Source organism: Artemia sp. Qi Xiang Cuo, chromosome 21 (genome assembly GCF_049724085.1).
Source record: "Artemia sp. Qi Xiang Cuo chromosome 21, ASM4972408v1, whole genome shotgun sequence".
In the NCBI taxonomy this organism is placed as follows: domain Eukaryota; kingdom Metazoa; phylum Arthropoda; class Branchiopoda; order Anostraca; family Artemiidae; genus Artemia; species Artemia sp. Qi Xiang Cuo.
In genome coordinates this window covers 15,750,707-15,769,509 of record NC_142814.1, presented here as the reverse complement: position 1 = coordinate 15,769,509, position 18,803 = coordinate 15,750,707, and positions in this window count along the sequence as shown.

The window sequence follows — 18,803 nt, the reverse complement described above, 5'->3', positions numbered from 1 at the left end:
ACATCTTTTTCGTTCTTAAGTAGTAATTATGACGTCATGGCCTAATAATTTTATTTCAAAACGCCATGGCGCAATGGTATTATTTCATGATGACGTCTTCAGAAACAACAACATAATGTCGTGTTTTTCTATTCACGTCATAGGTCTAATATAAATCTATGACGACATTCATTATTTATCTAGTAGGGTTTCAGACAAGGTAGTTCTAATGATGTACTTCTGCTTTGATCTGACTCTATGTTTAGGAGTTTTGGGTTTTTATATTTTTTAGCATTGGACTGATCGTCTCTTACTAGGTTGCTAGCAACTGCTGCAACCCAAATTATGAGAGGCAGCCTGGCTGAGTGGTCCAAGACACTGGTGTTAGCCACCAGTCTCTTCGGAAGCATGGGTTCAAATATTACCGCTAGTATACGATTATGTTTGAAAGACTGCAGTGTGAAAAGACATCAAAAATACAGTTTTTGGTGGAAAAATTTATTCTCTTTTAAAAATAATTTATTTTAGTTACTATAGATTCTTAACCCAATTAATTTCCTTTAAAATGAGCCATTGAACAACTCTCCACGATGTTCCAGTGCAAAGCTATCTGTGGAAAAGAAAGAAAATAAAAAAAAGAAAAAAATATCCCGTTTAGGCAGAATGTTGTAGTAGCTGCCACTTTTCTTGATTTTCAAGCCAATATATTTCCCTTGCTGTTCAAGCCAAGGGATAAAAAGTTTACTATACAGGGGTTTCGGACAAGGCAGTTCTAATGGTGTACTTTTTGTTTTGATCTGACTCCTTTGTTAGGAACTATGGGTTTTTATATTACTTAACATTGGACGTGATCGTCTCTTACTAGGTTGCTAGCTACCGCTGCAACCCGGATTAACATGGGTTAGGTGTCGTTCTTTAATGTAATAAGGCAACCACTTCAGGTGTAACTTGGGCCATCGATGCCATTGTTAAAAGATTGGACTGAAACCTGCAAACTACTTCCTTGGGCTTAAACGGCTGAGAGACAACGAACAGTTTAGGGGAAATGCTTCAACATTTTCGCCAATTCATGCTCCGAACGAAGGGCTTAAGGCAGCGAAAGAGGATGCACTTTCTATATTGTATGGTGGAAAATCTACTGACAATCTTGACAGTTACCGACACAGAGTCTTTCAGCAGAAATTAACAGCGTATAAAACTTTTGCCCATCCCCGAGATCTACCTCCTTACGGAGGTAGATGCAAGATTTCACTGCTTTTGAACCTATCTTCAGATACAAGATTGAATTGGGCCTTAGAGCCCTGCCCTTCATCCTGAGACTGGGGATGGAGACTCCCCCCTATCCTCACGGATCTTCCAGCGGCACCAAAAAAAAATTCTCACCGTCGTGAAGTGTGGTTGTCTGGGATCCTGTGATAGTGACTGGTACAGCTGTCATCGAAATGGCATCGAATGTAACATTACTTGAAAAATCTTGCAAAGGGAAGTGCTCTAATGCTCAGGTCCAAATCGAAGATGAAAAAGACGTATGATTAACTAAATAAATGTGACGAATCTCTAATCCTTTTGGAATTTCAAGCTACCTTTGATTTTTTGTTCTTAAAATCGATGATTTAGCTAGTTATGAGAAGTTCCTTATTAGATTCGAAGAACTAGAACATTTTCATAATTAAATATGGAGGGTGGGGGGGTCGGTAGATTGACATGGACACGACTTCTTTTCTACATTAGCAGTCCAATTTCTTTCTGTATGAATTCAACTTCGCGTCATGTTGCTCTCAGACCTACATCGACGCTTGATTTATGGACGGCAGGGGGGGGGAACTGAACATGAGCGTTCAAAACAAAAACAAGTTACATATTGGTGATTTATGTACCAGATGTACCTATTACCAACTTTCTATACGTGCAAACTAAGTTGTTTTTAAAAAGTCGTAATTTTAGAAGAAAAGACGAAAAACGGTCAATTTCGCCTCGTCAGTAGAAGTGACCCTAGTACTCCGAACATGACCACGTGGTCATGTCAGCATTTTTAATACTGACGGGGCACCAAATATGTGCATAGAGTCCCGTATGAACCACGGGGTGTATGGTTTTCTCAGGGAGAATGAAAAAACAGAAATTTTATCACTTGGAAAAAAAGGAATTTTCTAAAATTTATGTCTGTTTTAATTGGCGGTTATGTGTGTCGGTCAATTTATTTGATTTTTTTCATGGTTGGTTATGGATGATTTATGGTTTTTGTCAGTGAGAATTTGAAAAACAGGAACTTTCTCACATTTATGTCTGTTTTCATGGATGGTTAAGTGTGTTTTTCGATTTATTTGTTTTTCATGTCTGTTTTATGGATGATTTATGTCTGTTCGTTGTCAGTGAGAATGGACATGCTTGACGCGAATGTTATGAGATTGTTTGGCTAGCCTGGCCTGAGAACTTGATTTACATAATCGCTAGGGGAAATTATTGATTCACGAAGGGGAAATTAAGAAACACTCTGGCTTCTTTAATCTTAGGTCTGAGGGATAAACGTTCTTTAGGTCAGAGAGAAAAATTAATATTCTATTTTTAAAAAGGGCTTCTTTGATCTTTAGTGTCAGGAATTATAATTGACATCACTTGTTATCTTGTAATTATGCGGGAGTCTAAAGAGATAGAAATTCTATTTTTAAATACGGCTTCACGGAGCTTTAAGTCGGAGAGATAAATTGATATTCTAACGAAACCATAATAGTTTAGCTATGAAAATTTATGAGATGAAGAGATTAACGTAGGAAAGTGTTTCCTAGAAATTTGAAATGCGTTAGCGCAGAGATGCCAAACAAAAGGAACACGCTGAAATTACGTTTAGGGATTATTTGGGCGAAACCGTTTTATCCATTTTATGGGATTATTTCGGCGAAACAGTTAGAGACATTTTGAAAGAAGATTTTAGGAAAGGTTATAGAAGAGAATTTGAGGGTGAAACTCTGTGTTCGTTATAATACACAAGTTCCATTTGAACAGTGTTGTGAGGTCCTCTACCCCAACCCAAAGGGTTCCGATACCCCACCCCAACCCCGAAGGAAGCCCCCGGTACTCAAAGGACCCCCAAGCTCCCATAGAGCCCCAGCCCCCCCAAACGCCCTCCTCAGACCCTCAAAGGCCCTCCTCTGGTCCTCAAAGGGCCCCCGGACCCCCAAAGGGCACCCCGGACCCCAAAGGCCTCCCCGGTCCTCAAAGGTCCCCCGGGCCCGAGAAGTACCATAGGGCAGGACCGCGCCACAGAGGGAAGCACCGCAGGGGGATGCGCCGCGGGTCGGGGAAAGCGCTACATCGAAGCACTGCAGGGATATACCACAGGGATGCGCCACAGGGATGCACCCCTGGGATGCGCCGCAGGGATGCGCCGCAGGGATGTGCCGCTTTTTTGTTTGAGTTCTATTTTACTTTAATTTTAGTTAAGAGTTTGATGTTTTACCTTTGAGTTTCAGTTAGAGTTCTTGTTTAGTTTTAGTTAAGAGTTTAGAGTTTTTAGCTTAGAGTTTTTGTTGAAGTTCTAGTTTAGTTTAGTTTTAGTTAATAGTTTAGAGTTTTATATTAGAGTATTATCTTAGAGTTTTTGTTAGAGTTCTAGTTTAGTTTAATTTTAGTTAAGAGTTTGATGTTTTACATTTTAGTTTCAGTTAGAGTTCTAGTTTATTTTATTTTTAGTTAAGAATTTATATTTTTTATATTAGAGTATTATCTTAGAGTTTTTGATTAAGTTATAGTTTAGTTTAGTTTTAGTTAATAATTTAGAGTTTTAGCTTAGATCCTTAGCTTTGTTTTTTTGTTAGATTTATTTTTTATTTTAATTTTATTTTATTGTTTAGATTTTTAGACTAGTAGTATCTTATATTTTTTTGTTAGAGCTATTTTTTATTTTAATTTTAGTTGATAGTTTGACATTTTTAAATTTGAGTTTAAGTCATAGTTTTATTTTAGTTTTATTTAAGAGTTTGGTGTTTTACATTAGAGTCTTAGCTTATAGTTTTAATTTGAGTTCTAGTTTAGTTTAGTTTTAGTTAAGATTTTAGAATTTTAGCTTAGAGTTTTTTTTGTTAGAGTTCTAGTTTAGTTTAATTTTATTTAAGAGTTTGATTTTTTACCTTTGAGTTTCAGTTAGAGTTCTAGTATAGTTTAGTTAAGAATTTAGAGTTTTTAGCTTAGAGTCTTAGCTTAGAGTTTTTGTTTGTGTGTGTGTGTAAGTTTTTGTGTGTGTGCGAGTTTTTTTATGTGTGCACATATCAATTCTATTTTCCTAAAATAATATAAAATTTTCGTGTGTTTATGTGTGTGTAATAAGTTTTTTTTTGCGTGTAAGTTTTTTTTGTGCGTGTGTAATTTTTTGTTTGTGTGTAATATTTTTTTTTTTGTTTAAGTTTTTTTTTTTTTTAATTTTCTTTTGTTTATGTAATTTTTTTTTTTTATGTAATTTTTTGTTTGTGTGTAAGTTTTTGTTTTTTTTTATGTTTTTTTTTTTGTGTAAGTTTTTTTTTTGTGTTTCTGTTATTTATTTTTTTTGATTAATTTTTATTTTTTTTTCTAGTTTTTGTGTGTGTGTGTAAGTTTTTGTGTGTGTGTAAGTTTTTGTGTGTGTGTATTTTCTTTTGTGTGTTTAAGTTTTAGTGTGTGTGTGTCATTTTTTTTGTTTTTGTAAGTTTTTGTGTGTGTGTGTGTGTGTGTAATTAGTTTTTGTGTGTTTTTTTTTTTTTGTGTGTGTTTTAGTTTTTGTGTGTGTAAGTTTTTGTGTGTGTGTAAGTTTTTTTTTGTGTGTGTAAGTTTTTGTGTGTATATGTAAGTTTTTTGTATGTGTGTAAGGTTTTTGTGTGTATGTAAGTTTTTGTGTGTATGTAGTGTGTGTTTATGTTTTTGTGTGTGTAAGTTTTTGTGTGTGTGTAATTTTTTTGTGCATGTGTAAGTTTTTGTGTGTGTGTAACTTTTTTGTGTATATATAAGTTTTTTGTGTGTGTAAGGTTTTTGTGTGTATGTAAGTTTTTGTGTGTGTGTAAGTTTTTGTGTGTGTGTAAGTATTTTTTTTGTGTGTCTGTAAGTTTTTGTTTTTGTGTAAGTTTATTTGTGTGTTTAATTTTTTTTGTTTGTTTTTAAGATTTTGTATGTGTGTAAGTTTTTGTGTGTGTGTAAGTTTTTTTATGTGTGTAAGTTTTTATGTGTTTTTTTATTTTAGTGTGTTGTGTTATATTTTTGTGTATTATTATGTTTTTTCGTGTTTGAAAGTTTTTTTTTGTGTTTGTAAGTTTTTGTGTGTGTGTAAGTTTTTGTGTGTGTAAGTTTTTGTGTGTGTGTAAGTTTTTTTGTGTGTGTGTAAGTTTTTGTGTGTGTGTGTAAGTTTTTGTGTGTGTCTAATGTTTTGTTTGTGTGTCTAAGTTTTTGTGTATGTGTAGTGTGTGTTTAAGTTTCTGTGTGTGTAAGTTTTTGTTTGTGTGTGATTTTTTTTGTGCATGTGTAATTTTTTGTTTGTGTGTAAGTTTTTTGTGTTTATGTAATTTTTTTGTGTGTGTGTAAGTTTTTGTGTGTGTGTGTAAGTTTTTGTGTGTATGTAAGTTTTTGTGTGTGTCTAAGTTTTTGTTTGTGTTTAATTTTTTGTGTGTGTGTAAGTTTTTTTTTGTGTGTGTGTAATTTTTTGTGTGTGTGTAAGTTTTTGTGTGTCTAAGTTTTTTTGTGTGTGTGTAAGTTTTTTTGTGTGTGTAATTTTTTGCGTGTTTGTAAGTTTTTGTGTGTGTGTAAGTTTTTGTGTGTGTAAGTTTTTGTGTGTGTTTAAGTTTTTTTTTGTGTGTGTAAGTTTTTTTGTTTGTGTAAGTTTTTTTTTGTGTGTTTATTTTTTAGCTTGTGTGTAAGTTTTTGTGTGTGTGTAAGTTTTTGTGTGTGTTTAAGTTTTTTCTTTGGTTTTTTATTTTTTTTTGTGTGTGTAAGTTTTTGACTGTGAGTCAGTTTGTGTGTGTATGTGAGTTTTTGTGTGTGTGTGTAAGTTTATGTGTGTGTGTGTAAGTTTGTGTGTGTGTGTAAGTTTGTGTGTGGGTGTAAGTTTTTGTGTGTGTGTAAGTTTTTGTGTGTGTGTAAGTTTTTTTGTGTGTGTAAGTTTGTGTGTGTGTGTGTGTGTAAGCTTTTGTGTGTGTGTGAGTTTTTGTGTGTGTACCCATATCCATTCTATTTTTATAAAATAATAAAAAAATTTCCACTTCAATTCAGATTTTTCTCGAACAGATGAAAGAATTTAAAATGCTGTTCTAAATTCTTCATAGAAGACAGAAAATTTCAAGTTCTCTTCTGAATTTTACCAAAGAACATAATTCAATTCTAACTTCTCCAGAGAAAATAAAAAGCTTCCACTTCAGTTTTAAGTTCACCAAGACATGAAAAATTTAAAGTTCACTTCTAAATTTTTCCGTAGAAGATAGGAAAAGTTATACTATGATTCTGATTATTTTCCTTGAAGATAAAAAGTTTCACTTTAATTCTAAATTTTCTTAAATTCAATTCCGACCTTTCTCAAAGAGATGAAAAAATTTAAAGTTCTGTTCCAAATATTTTGAAAAAATTTAAAGTTCTGTTCCAAATATTTTCCCGGAAGAAGAAAAGTTCAACTTCGATTCTGAATTTTCTCAATGAAAAAAAAAAATAAGTTATTGATCAATTCTATTTTCCCAAAATAATATAAAAATTTTCCACTTCAGTTCAGATTTTTCTCGAAGAGATGTAAAAATTTAAAATAATCTTCCAAATTTTTCATAGAAGATAGAAAAGTTCAAGTTCTCTTCTGAATTTTACCAAAGAACACAGTTCAATTCTAATTTCTCCAGAGAAAATAGAAAGCTTCCACAGATTATTTTCCATGAAGATAAAAAGTTTCACTTTAATTCTAAATTTTCTTAAATTCAATTCCGTCCTTTCTCAAAGAGATGAAAAAATTTAAAGTTCTGTTCCAAATATTTTCCCAGAAGAAGAAAAGTTCAACTTCGATTCTATTGGCTTGAAAATCGAGAAAATTGACTTTAACCACGTTATTCTCCACAAACGGGATATTTTTTTCTTACTTCTTCTTCTTCTTCTTCTTTTCCATAGATGCCTTGGCACTGGAACATCGTAGAGAGTTGTTAACTGGCTCATTTTAAATTAAACCTCCAAATCTAGTGCTAATTTTTCTTGATTTTTTTTTTAAATTAATTATTTTTTACAAAAAGCTAAATTTTTTAAGCACAATACTGATCAATGACTTCACAGTTATTTGATGTATTTACTACATAAAGGCTCGATCATCGAATTTAAGCTGAAATTAATAAAAGGACAAATACGCCTCCATATATTCACAGTGATGTATAAGATTCCCCATTACATCTGTAAATTGTTCCATAGTTGCCGGTCCATACCTTGGAAGCTTTTCACTAAACATGCAACATTTCTTTTGGATATTACTATGAAGTTTTGCGAAAGCATCTCTAGCTGACTTTTCAACAAAATCCATTTTTTCAGAGATAATTTTAATCTTTAATTTTGAATATTTTTCGTAATCCCGGTAAAACATTCGTAAAATTTTTCTCAATTTACAAAGATCAGCCTGTGCGTTCTTTGCAGCTTGTGTTAACTGCAAAAATATCCATGGTATCCGAGCAATAGTTACATTAAAGAATGAACTTTAGTCCATAGTTTATATAAGAGGACGATCATTAGAAATGCACACCATTGCATATAATGGACTGAGTTAGCTGTAGAGTTTACATTATTTATAGTACCGGGAGCCTGGCGGCTTCGCTGTTGGGCCCAATACTCGGCACATGGCAGGCATCTATATATAGATTCTATATATATGGGCTCTGATTGTCACTTATCTTCTAGCCGCAGACAATTTGCTGTCTTTTCATACTGCAGTCTTTTCAAAGATATTTGATTATTATAGCAAGTCCGATTCTAACAACAATATCTACTATGCTCATAACTTTGGTTTTATTTTGTAAGGTTTTTAAATTGTTGTAATCCCTTTTTAAAAATATACAAATATTTTTGCAAATATCAGCGTTTTGCTCTTTACACAATTTAATATCTTTCAATACTGTGTCTTTTCAAAGATATTTGATTATCAAAGCAAGTCCAGTTTCTAACAAAGATCTCTACTAAGCTTCAAACTTTTGGTTTTCTTTTTTAAGGTTTTTGAATTGTTGTAATCCATTCTTAAAATATATACAAATAATTTTGCAATTACCAGTTTTTTTCTCTTTACTCAAATAAATGTCTTTTCACACTGAATTATATTAAAGAACGCACTATAGCCTATAGTAAGTGAAGTACAAAACACACCACTAGACTAATATGAATCATGGGTTCAGTTACTTATACATGGGAATTGTGAATGTTAAATTGGTATAAAGGCTGTAGACATGGCTGACACCTTGTAAAGAATAAACCATGGCACATTTAGTCAGCTGCCTGATTCTTTTAAGTTCGTCTCTTACTATTCCAAATAAAAAAAAGCCATAGGCTTTTTCCTATTTGTAATATATTAAAAGACGATCATTAGAATACCAAACCATGGCATATATTGGACTTAGTTAGCTACCTGATGCTTTGAGGTTTGTCTCATACTATTCCAAATAAGAAAAAACCGTAGGATTTTTCCTGTTTGTAATCAGGGTTTTTATCAAACAGTTCGTGGTAAAGAACTGTATAGTAAGAGCGACTCGTCTAAATAGTAACCAAAACTCTAAAAAACAAAATTTTTACATTTTTATGATATTACGTTAAAATTGAAAAAAATTAATTTTTATTTTATTTTAGTTTTAGCTCTTAATCGATAAAGTTATAAACTGAAACAATATTTATGGCATCTGAGACATAATTTTAATTTTGCAATTTAAACTGGAATCATACATGAAAATTAAAAAATTAATTTAATTTTTTGTTAGGTTTTTCATACTTGATACGTTAGATAACACGTTAGATAAACTCTAAAAAACGAAATTTTTACATTTTTATGATATTACGTTAAAATTGAAAAAAATTAATTTTTATTTTATTTTAGTTTTAGCTCTTAATCGATAAAGTTATAAACTGAAACAATATTTATGGCATCTGAGACATAATTTTAATTTTGCAATTTAAACTGGAATCATACATGAAAATTAAAAAATTAATTTAATTTTTTGTTAGGTTTTTCATACTTGATACGTTAGATAAACACGTGAAATGAACTTAACTCAATTGTCTGCACCTGGCTAACACCTTGTCTTCACACATATGTCGAAAATATTGTTGTTCAGTCTAGGGTTTCTCATAGGTGCGTATGAATATCAGCACCTATTTGGTTTTGAAGAAAGAATAATTCATTTTTGGACAAAAAAAAAGAAAAAAATAGTTAAGACTTGGAACAAAAGTCTCCAGAACCACGAGATAAATGACGCAGAACTGAATGAGTCTAATTTTTGTGAAGTTTTGCGACATAGAAGGACGACTTTAAATAAAAACAAAATACAAATGAATAAAAGGAAAGAAAGTGAATGGGAAACAGAAGATCCAAGTTTGTTTGATGTAGCAACTGAAACCTATGAAAGAGTCAAGAAGAATTTAGTGAAGAAAGCAAAGGATAAATTAAGAAATATAGGCAAGGAAGATCATGATTAAAGTGAGGATGAAGATGACTAGTCAATATGAAATAACTTTAACATTGATGACTAGTTTTCATCACTGTTACCCAAGACACTCGTTCATGGTTGCTGCAGTCCTTGCAGAGTAGCAACGTATAACATCATCTTGTATACGAAAAAAGTTTTTTTGTAAAATCTTGATTATATTTAAATATTGTTTTTTTTTATTTACAAAACATAGTATAACTCCGCAGCTAGCTGCAGAGGAGAAAAAAAACAGAAAAAAGATGCCTCCCATGCAGAATTTACTAGGTTTCAGCAACTTTCCTTGTTTTTCAAGCCAAAGGAATTCCCTTGTGGTTCTAGGCAGGAAACTGAAAGTTTCTGTATAGTGTTTTTGGTCAAGGTAATTCTAATGGTGTACTTTGACACTTTTAATTATTTCAGGATATTTAGTTTGGTTACTGTGGGCCGTGTTCATCTTTTACTAGGTTTGAGCTTCCGCTACAAGCACGAAGTATCATTGTTCAGTTCTGTATGCAAACGTACCATTGTTCAGTTCTGTGTTTAAATCCTTAGGATAATGATTTTCTCAATTTCTATATAGATCACGCAAAGTTAAGTTTTCTAAGAATCACGGAATTATTGAATAGTTTTCTTTAGCACAGTAATTTCCAATATTTTCTCAATATTAGTATTTTTGCTGACATGGCTGACAACCCTGTAAAGAGCGAGCACCTTTTTCAGCTATGAATGTATAATGATGTTATGACGCCATAAAGACTGTAATATGTAAAAGAACAGTTTGGTTTGAGTTTTCACACCATCAACGAAAATAAAATCACTATAACAATTGAGATGACTGGAAAGAATGTTCAACACTGACGGGAAAAATCTTCCAAATTCTCCACTGACTGGAGAAATGATACCACTGGCGAAAAATCTGTTTTTGGAAAAAACTTACTGCAACCGTGGATTTTAGTAATAATTTTCAAAGATTACACACAGGAAAAAACTATTTTTAACATATTAATTGCAAACAGGAAAAAGAGGGGTTTCCTTAGTTGGAATAGTAAAAGACGAACCACAGGGAAAGGAATGTTCTTTCTTTATCAAGCCAATGGATTTTCCTTGTTGTTCAAGGCAAGGGACGGTAAGTTTCCTCAATAGGGTTTCTTGCCAAGATGATTCGAATGGTGTATTTTTATATTAATTCTACACCATTTTGGGGGGTTTCAGGCAATTTTTATGTTATTTTTGCCTGTTTTCATCCTTTACTAGGTTCCAGTTTTCATTGCAACCAATAGCAAGATCTTATAACAAAAAAAAAATAGTTTTTCGTAATATAATATATTTTATCTTAAACATTTTCTGTTGATTACAAAAGCACGTTGATGTAGCAATTTTCTTTAAAATAGCTTTATGATGTTCCAGTTCCAAGCTAGCTGCAGTGGAAAAAAAGAGGATGAAAAAAAGATGCTTCCGATGCAGAGTATTGTGCTTGCAGCCACTTTACGTGTTTTTCCAGCCAATGGACTGTAACTTTTCTTTATATGGGTTTCGGCTAAGGTAGTTCTAATGGTGTACGTTCGGTTCGATCTGTCACCACTTTTATGGATTTTTGAGCTATTTTTTTATACTATAATAGAGACCGTCTCTTACTAGTTTTAGCTACCTCTAAAATAACGATTATAATTTTGCTTTGTCTTCTAACAGCAGGTTCCGCTGTGGAACGTTTTTCTTTGCAATTCAATGCGATTTTTGCTGTTCATTGTTCCATGCACACCGTTCAGAGTCATTTTCTTTAACCGTTCAGAGTCATTTGTCATCCATGTAATTTTGCATTCGTCATAGATACTAAAAACGGTAAGACCGCTCCTGGGGGGAACATGATGTAATTTATTGTTTTGAAATATATGTAAATATGTCACTCACACGATTTTTAAAAAAAATTAAGGCTCTAAACAACTTTTCTCAAACTTGTGACCTATCTAGATCTTTTCCAGGTTAGAAGCTCCCAGAGTGCCAATTTTCAAAAAATATTGAGCCTTTTCGAGCCATTTTAAAATTAGTTTTAAATTATTAAAAATTAGTTTTTTATTAGTTTAAAATTAGTTTTTTGTAAGGTTCTAATCTACGTGCTGATGTAATTAAAAACAATTTGTGGTTATAACAAAAAATCTGTCTCTTCAACTGAAACTAGAATTATTCCTAAATACATAAAGGATCGATATAGTTCCTTATAAATCAAACAGTACGTGATAATGAACTGTATAGTAAGAGTGACTTGTTTTAATAGTAACTAAAACTCTAAAAATGGAATTTCAATATCAATAGATACATCAAAGAATCGAATTTTTATGCTGATTTTAAATATGTAAGTTTCATCAAGTTTACTCATATCCATCAAAAGTTACGAGCCTGAAAAAATTTGCCTTATTTTCAAAAAGGAAATTATATTAAAAGACGATCATCCGGGTTGCAGCGGTAGCTAGCAACCTAAGAGACGATCACGTCCAATGTTAAGAAATATAAAAACCCATAGCTCCTAAAAAAGGAGTCAGATCAAAACAAAAAGTACACCATTTGATCCGGGTTGCAGCGGTAGCTAGCAACCGAGTAGGAGACGATCCCGTCCAATGTTAAGAAATAAAAAAAACCATAGCTCCTAAAAAAGGAGTCAGATCAAAACAAATCCGGGTTGCAGCGGTAGCTAGCAACCTAGTAAGAGACGATCACGTCAAATGTTAAGAAATATAAAAACCCCTAACTCCTAAAAAAAGAGTCAAATCAAAACAAAAAGTACACCATTAGAACTGCCTTGTTTGAAATCCCTACAAAGGAAACTTACCGCCCTTTGGCTTGAATAACAAAGAAAATATATTGGCTTGAAAATCAAGAAAATTGACTTTAACCACGTTATTCTCCACAAACGGGATATTTTTTTCTTTCTTTCTTCTTATCCACAGATAGCTTGGCTCTGGAACATCGTAGAGAGCTGTTCAATGGCTCATTTTAAAGGAAATCTCTAGATCTAGTGCTATTTGTACTTAATTTTTTTTTTTATATAGAATCAATTTTTTACGAAAAACTTAATTCTTTATATACAATATTGATCAATGACGTCATAGTCGTTGGATGTAGTTAGTACATAAAGACTCAATCATCGTATTTAAGCTGAAACTAAGTAAAGGACAATTATGCCTCCATATATTCACAGTGATGTATAAGATTTCCCATTACATCTGTAAACTGTTCCACAGTTGCCGGTCCATGCCTTGGAAGCTTTTCACTAAACATGCAACATTTCTTTTGGATATTACTATGAAGTTTTACGAAAGCATCTATAGCCGAACTTTTCAACAAAATCCATTCTTTCAGAGATAATTTTAATCTTTAATTTTGAATATTTTTCGTAATCCCGGTAAAACATTCGTAAAATTTTTCCCAATTTACAAAGATCAGCCTGTGCGTTCTTAGCAACTTGTGTAAACTGCAAAAATATCCACGATATCCGAGTAATAGTTTGAATATTTCAATTCAAGCTAGAAAAATACCTTAAAATGTTAAAATTAGTTTTATTTTTGGCTAGGTTCTAACTACCCGATGTGGGATTTAATATGTATTTTCCGAACAAAAAATTCAATTTTTTAATATATTTTATTTTTCAGTTAAGAATCGCTAAAGTTATTATCTAAACTGCAAAAATATTTATGATATCTGAACAATAATTATAATCATTTCATTCAAACTAACAAAATACCTGAAAATTTAAAAATTAGTTGTATATTTTTTAGGTTATGGGTACTCGATACGAGTCTTAAGAAGTGTTAATTAGATAAGAATATTATTTCTTGTTTTGTAATAAGATGCCTTCTAAGCGAGTTATACGTAATTTAAAAAAAAACAGTACTATACAAAAAACAGAGATAGCATCTTGGAAAAAAAGCAAAGGTATTCAACCGACAAGCGTAACGAGATGCAAAAACTGATAGTGACAAACAACGTTATTATAATGATGAAGTTTATAGACATGCAAAAATTGAGACAGCCAAACAAGAGAGCAAGGAACGGTATGATAACGATAAAGATTACCGAAGCAAACATAAGAAAAAAGTTGCTACCAGACTAATGGGTAGATACTGGGGTGACAAAAGCTATAAAGAAAAAATTAAATTCTCTGCGAGGTTGTACCAAAGAACGCATAAGGACAAAGGGAAAAATTACATTCAGAAATACAAGAAGATGGCAAAAATGCAGGCTGATCTTCGTAAATTGAGAAATATTTTACACATGTTTAACCAGGATCACAAAAAGCATTCAAAATTACAGATTAAAATTCTCTTTGAAAGAGCGGATGTTGTTGAAAAGTGGTCTAGAAATGCAATGGTAAAACTTCATAGTAATATCAAAAAGGAATGTTGTCATCCGGATTGCAGCGGTAGCTAGCAACCTAGTAAGAGACGATCACGTCCAATGTTAAGAAATATAAAAACCCATAGCTCCTAAAAAAGGAGTCAGATCAAAACAAAAAGTACACCATTTGATCCGGGTTGCAGCGGTAGCTAGCAACCTAGTAAGAGACGATCACGTCAATTGTTAAGAAATATAAAAACCCATAGCTCCTAAAAAAGGAGTCAGATCAAAACAAATCCGGGTTGCAGCGGTAGCTAGCAACCTAGTAAGAGACGATCACGTCCAATGTTAAGAAACATAAAAACCCCTAACTCCTAAAAAAAGAGTCAGATCAAAACAAAAAGTACACCATTAGAACCGCCTTATCTAAAACCCCTACAAACGAAACTTACCGCCTTTTGGCTTGAATAACAAAGAAAATATATTGGCTTGAGAATCAAGAAAATTTACTTTAACCACGTTATTCTCCACAAACGGGATATTTTTTTTCTTTCTTTCTTCTTATCCGCAGATAGCTTGGCTCTGGAACATCGTAGAGAGTTGTTCAATGGCTCATTTTAAAGGAAATCTCTAGATCTAGTGCTATTTGTACTTAATTTTTTTTTAATTAATTTTTTACGAAAAACTTAATTCTTTATATACAATATTGATCAATGACGTCATAGTCGTTGGATGTAGTTAGTACATAAAGACTCAATCATCGTATTTAAGCTGAAACTAAGTAAAGGACAATTATGCCTCCATATATTCACAGTGATGTATAAGATTTCCCATTACATCTGTAAACTGTTCCACAGTTGCCGGTCCATGCCTTGGAAGCTTTTCACTAAACATGCAACATTTCTTTTGGATATTACTATGAAGTTTTACGAAAGCATCTATAGCCGAACTTTTCAACAAAATCCATTCTTTCAGAGATAATTTTAATCTTTAATTTTGAATATTTTTCGTAATCCCGGTAAAACATTCGTAAAATTTTTCCCAATTTACAAAGATCAGCCTGTGCGTTCTTAGCAACTTGTGTAAACTGCAAAAATATCCACGATATCCGAGTAATAGTTTGAATATTTCAATTCAAGCTAGAAAAATACCTTAAAATGTTAAAATTAGTTTTATTTTTGGCTAGGTTCTAACTACCCGATGTGGGATTTAATATGTATTTTCCGAACAAAAAATTCAATTTTTTAATATATTTTATTTTTCAGTTAAGAATCGCTAAAGTTATTATCTAAACTGCAAAAATATTTATGATATCTGAACAATAATTATAATCATTTCATTCAAACTAACAAAATACCTGAAAATTTAAAAATTAGTTGTATATTTTTTAGGTTATGGGTACTCGATACGAGTCTTAAGAAGTGTTTATTAGATAAGAATATTATTTCTTGTTTTGTAATAAGATGCCTTCTAAGCGAGTTATACGTAATTTAAAAAAAAACAATATTATACAAAAAACAGAGATAGTATCTTGGAAAAAAAAGCAAAGGTATTCAACTGACAAGCGTAACGAGATGCAAAAACTGATAGTGACAAACAACGTTATTATAATGATGAAGTTTATAGACATGCAAAAATTGAGACAGCCAAACAAGAGAGCAAGGAACGGTATGATAACGATAAAGATTACCGAAACAAACATAAGAAAAAAGTTGCTACCAGACTAATGGGTAGATACTGGGGTGACAAAAGCTATAAAGAAAAAATTAAATTCTCTGCGAGGTTGTACCAAAGAACGCATAAGGACAAAGGGAAAAATTACATTCAGAAATACAAGAAGATGGCAAAAATGCAGGCTGATCTTCGTAAATTGAGAAATATTTTACGCATGTTTAACCAGGATCACAAAAAGCATTCAAAATTACAGATTAAAATTCTCTTTGAAAGAGCGGATGCTGTTGAAAAGTCGGCTAGAAATGCAATGGCAAAACTTCATAGTAATATCAAAAAGGAATGTTGTCATCCGGATTGCAGCGGTAGCTAGCAACCTAGTAAGAGACGATCACGTCCAATGTTAAGAAATATAAAAACCCATAGCTCCTAAAAAAGGAGTCAGATCAAAACAAAAAGTACACCATTTGATCCGGGTTGCAGCGGTAGCTAGCAACCGAGTAGGAGACGATCACGTCAAATGTTAAGAAATAAAAAAAACCATAGCTCCTAAAAAAGGAGTCAGATCAAAACAAATCCGGGTTGCAGCGGTAGCTAGCAACCTAGTAAGAGACGATCACGTCCAATGTTAAGAAATATAAAAACCCCTAACTCCTAAAAAAGAGTCAGATCAAAACAAAAAGTACACCATTAGAACCGCCTTGTCCGAAACCCCTACAAAGAAAACTTACCGCCCTTTGGCTTGAATAACAAAGAAAATATATTGGCTTGAAAATCAAGAAAATTGACTTTAACCACGTTATTCTCCACAAACGGGATATTTTTTTCTTTCTTTCTTCTTTTCCACAGATAGCTTGGCTCTGGAACATCTTAGAGAGTTGTTCAATGGCTCATTTTAAAGGAAATCTCTAGATCTAGTGCTATTTGAACTTAATTTTTTTTTAATTAATTTTTTACGAAAAACTTAATTCTTTATATACAATATTGATCAATGACGTCATAGTCGTTGGATGTAGTTAGTACATAAAGACTCAATCATCGTATTTAAGCTGAAACTAAGTAAAGGACAATTATGCCTCCATATATTCACAGTGATGTATAAGATTTCCCATTACATCTGTAAACTGTTCCACAGTTGCCGGTCCATGCCTTGGAAGCTTTTCACTAAACATGCAACATTTCTTTTGGATATTACTATGAAGTTTTACGAAAGCATCTATAGCTGACTTTTCAACAAAATCCATTCTTTCAGAGATAATTTTAATCTTTAATTTTGAATATTTTTCGTAATCCCGGTAAAACATTCGTAAAATTTTTCTCAATTTACAAAGATCAGCCTGTGCGTTCTTAGCAACTTGTGTAAACTGCAAAAATATCCACGATATCCGAGTAATAGTTTGAATATTTCAATTCAAGCTAGAAAAATACCTTAAAATGTTAAAATTAGTTTTATTTTTGGCTAGGTTCTAACTACCCGATGTGGGATTTAATACGTATTTTCCGAACAAAAAATTCAATTTTTTAATATATTTTATTTTTCAGTTAAGAATCGCTAAAGTTATTATCTAAACTGCAAAAATATTTATGATATCTGAACAATTATTATAATCATTTCATTCAAACTAACAAAATACCTGAAAATTTAAAAATTAGTTGTATATTTTTTAGGTTATGGGTACTCGATACGAGTCTTAAGAAGTGTTTATTAGATAAGAATATTATTTCTTGTTTTGTAATAAGATGCCTTCTAAGCGAGTTATACGTAATTTAAAAAAAAAACAATACTATACAAAAAACAGAGATAGTATCTTGGAAAAAAAAGCAAAGGTATTCAACCGACAAGCGTAACGAGATGCAAAAACTGATAGTGACAAACAACGTTATTATAATGATGAAGTTTATAGACATGCAAAAATTGAGACAGCCAAACAAGAGAGCAAGGAACGGTATGATAACGATAAAGATTACCGAAACAAACATAAGAAAAAAGTTGCTACCAGACTAATGGGTAGATACTGGGGTGACAAAAGCTATAAAGAAAAAATTAAATTCTCTGCGAGGTTGTACAAAAGAACGCATAAGGACAAAGGGAAAAATTACATTCAGAAATACAAGAAGATGGCAAAAATGCAGGCTGATCTTCGTAAATTGAGAAATATTTTACGCATGTTTAACCAGGATCACAAAAAGCATTCAAAATTACAGATTAAAATTCTCTTTGAAAGAGCGGATGCTGTTGAAAAATCGGCTACAAATGCAATGGCAAAACTTCATAGTAATATCAAAAAGGAATGTTGTCATCCGGATTGCAGCGGTAGCTAGCAACCTAGTAAGAGACGATCACGTCCAATGTTAAGAAATAAAAAAAACCATAGCTCCTAAAAAAGGAGTCAGATCAAAACAAAAAGTACACCATTAATACCGCCTTGTCGGAAACCCCTGTATAGAAAACTTTCTGTCCCTTGGCTTGAACAGCAAGGGAAATATATTGGCTTCAAAATCAAGCAAATTGACTTTAACCACATTATTCTCCACAAACGGCATATTTTTTTTCTTTCTTCTTCTCCACAGATAGCTTGGCACTGGAACATCGGAGAGAGTAGTTCAATGGATCATTTTAAAGGAAATTAATTGGGTTAAAAAATCTTTAGTAACTAAAATAAATTATTTCTAAGAGAGAAAAAAATTTTCCACCAAAAACTACATTTTAGATGTCTTTTCATACTGCAGTCTTTTCAAAGATATTTGATTTTTGTACATAAATCATAATTGTATTCCAGCGGTAAGTTATATTAAAAGACGATCGTTGGAATAAAAAATTATTGCAAACATTGGACTTAGTTAGCTACTTGATCGTTTGAGTTTCGTCTCTTACTATTTCAAAGAAGAAAAAGCCGTAGGCTTTTTCCTGTTTGTAATATTTTCCTGTTTGTTATAAGGGTTTTACATTAATTATAATAAATCCGAGTTGCAGCTATAGCTAGCAACCTAGTAAGAGACGATCACGTCCAATGTTAAGAAATATAAAAACCCATAGGTCCTAAAAAAGGAGCCAGATCAAAACAAAATGTACACCAATTTATCCGGGTTGCAGCGGTAGCTAGCAACCGAGTAAGAGACGATCACGTCCAATGTTAAGAAATAAAAAAAACCCATAGCTCCTAAAAAAGGAGTCAGATCAAA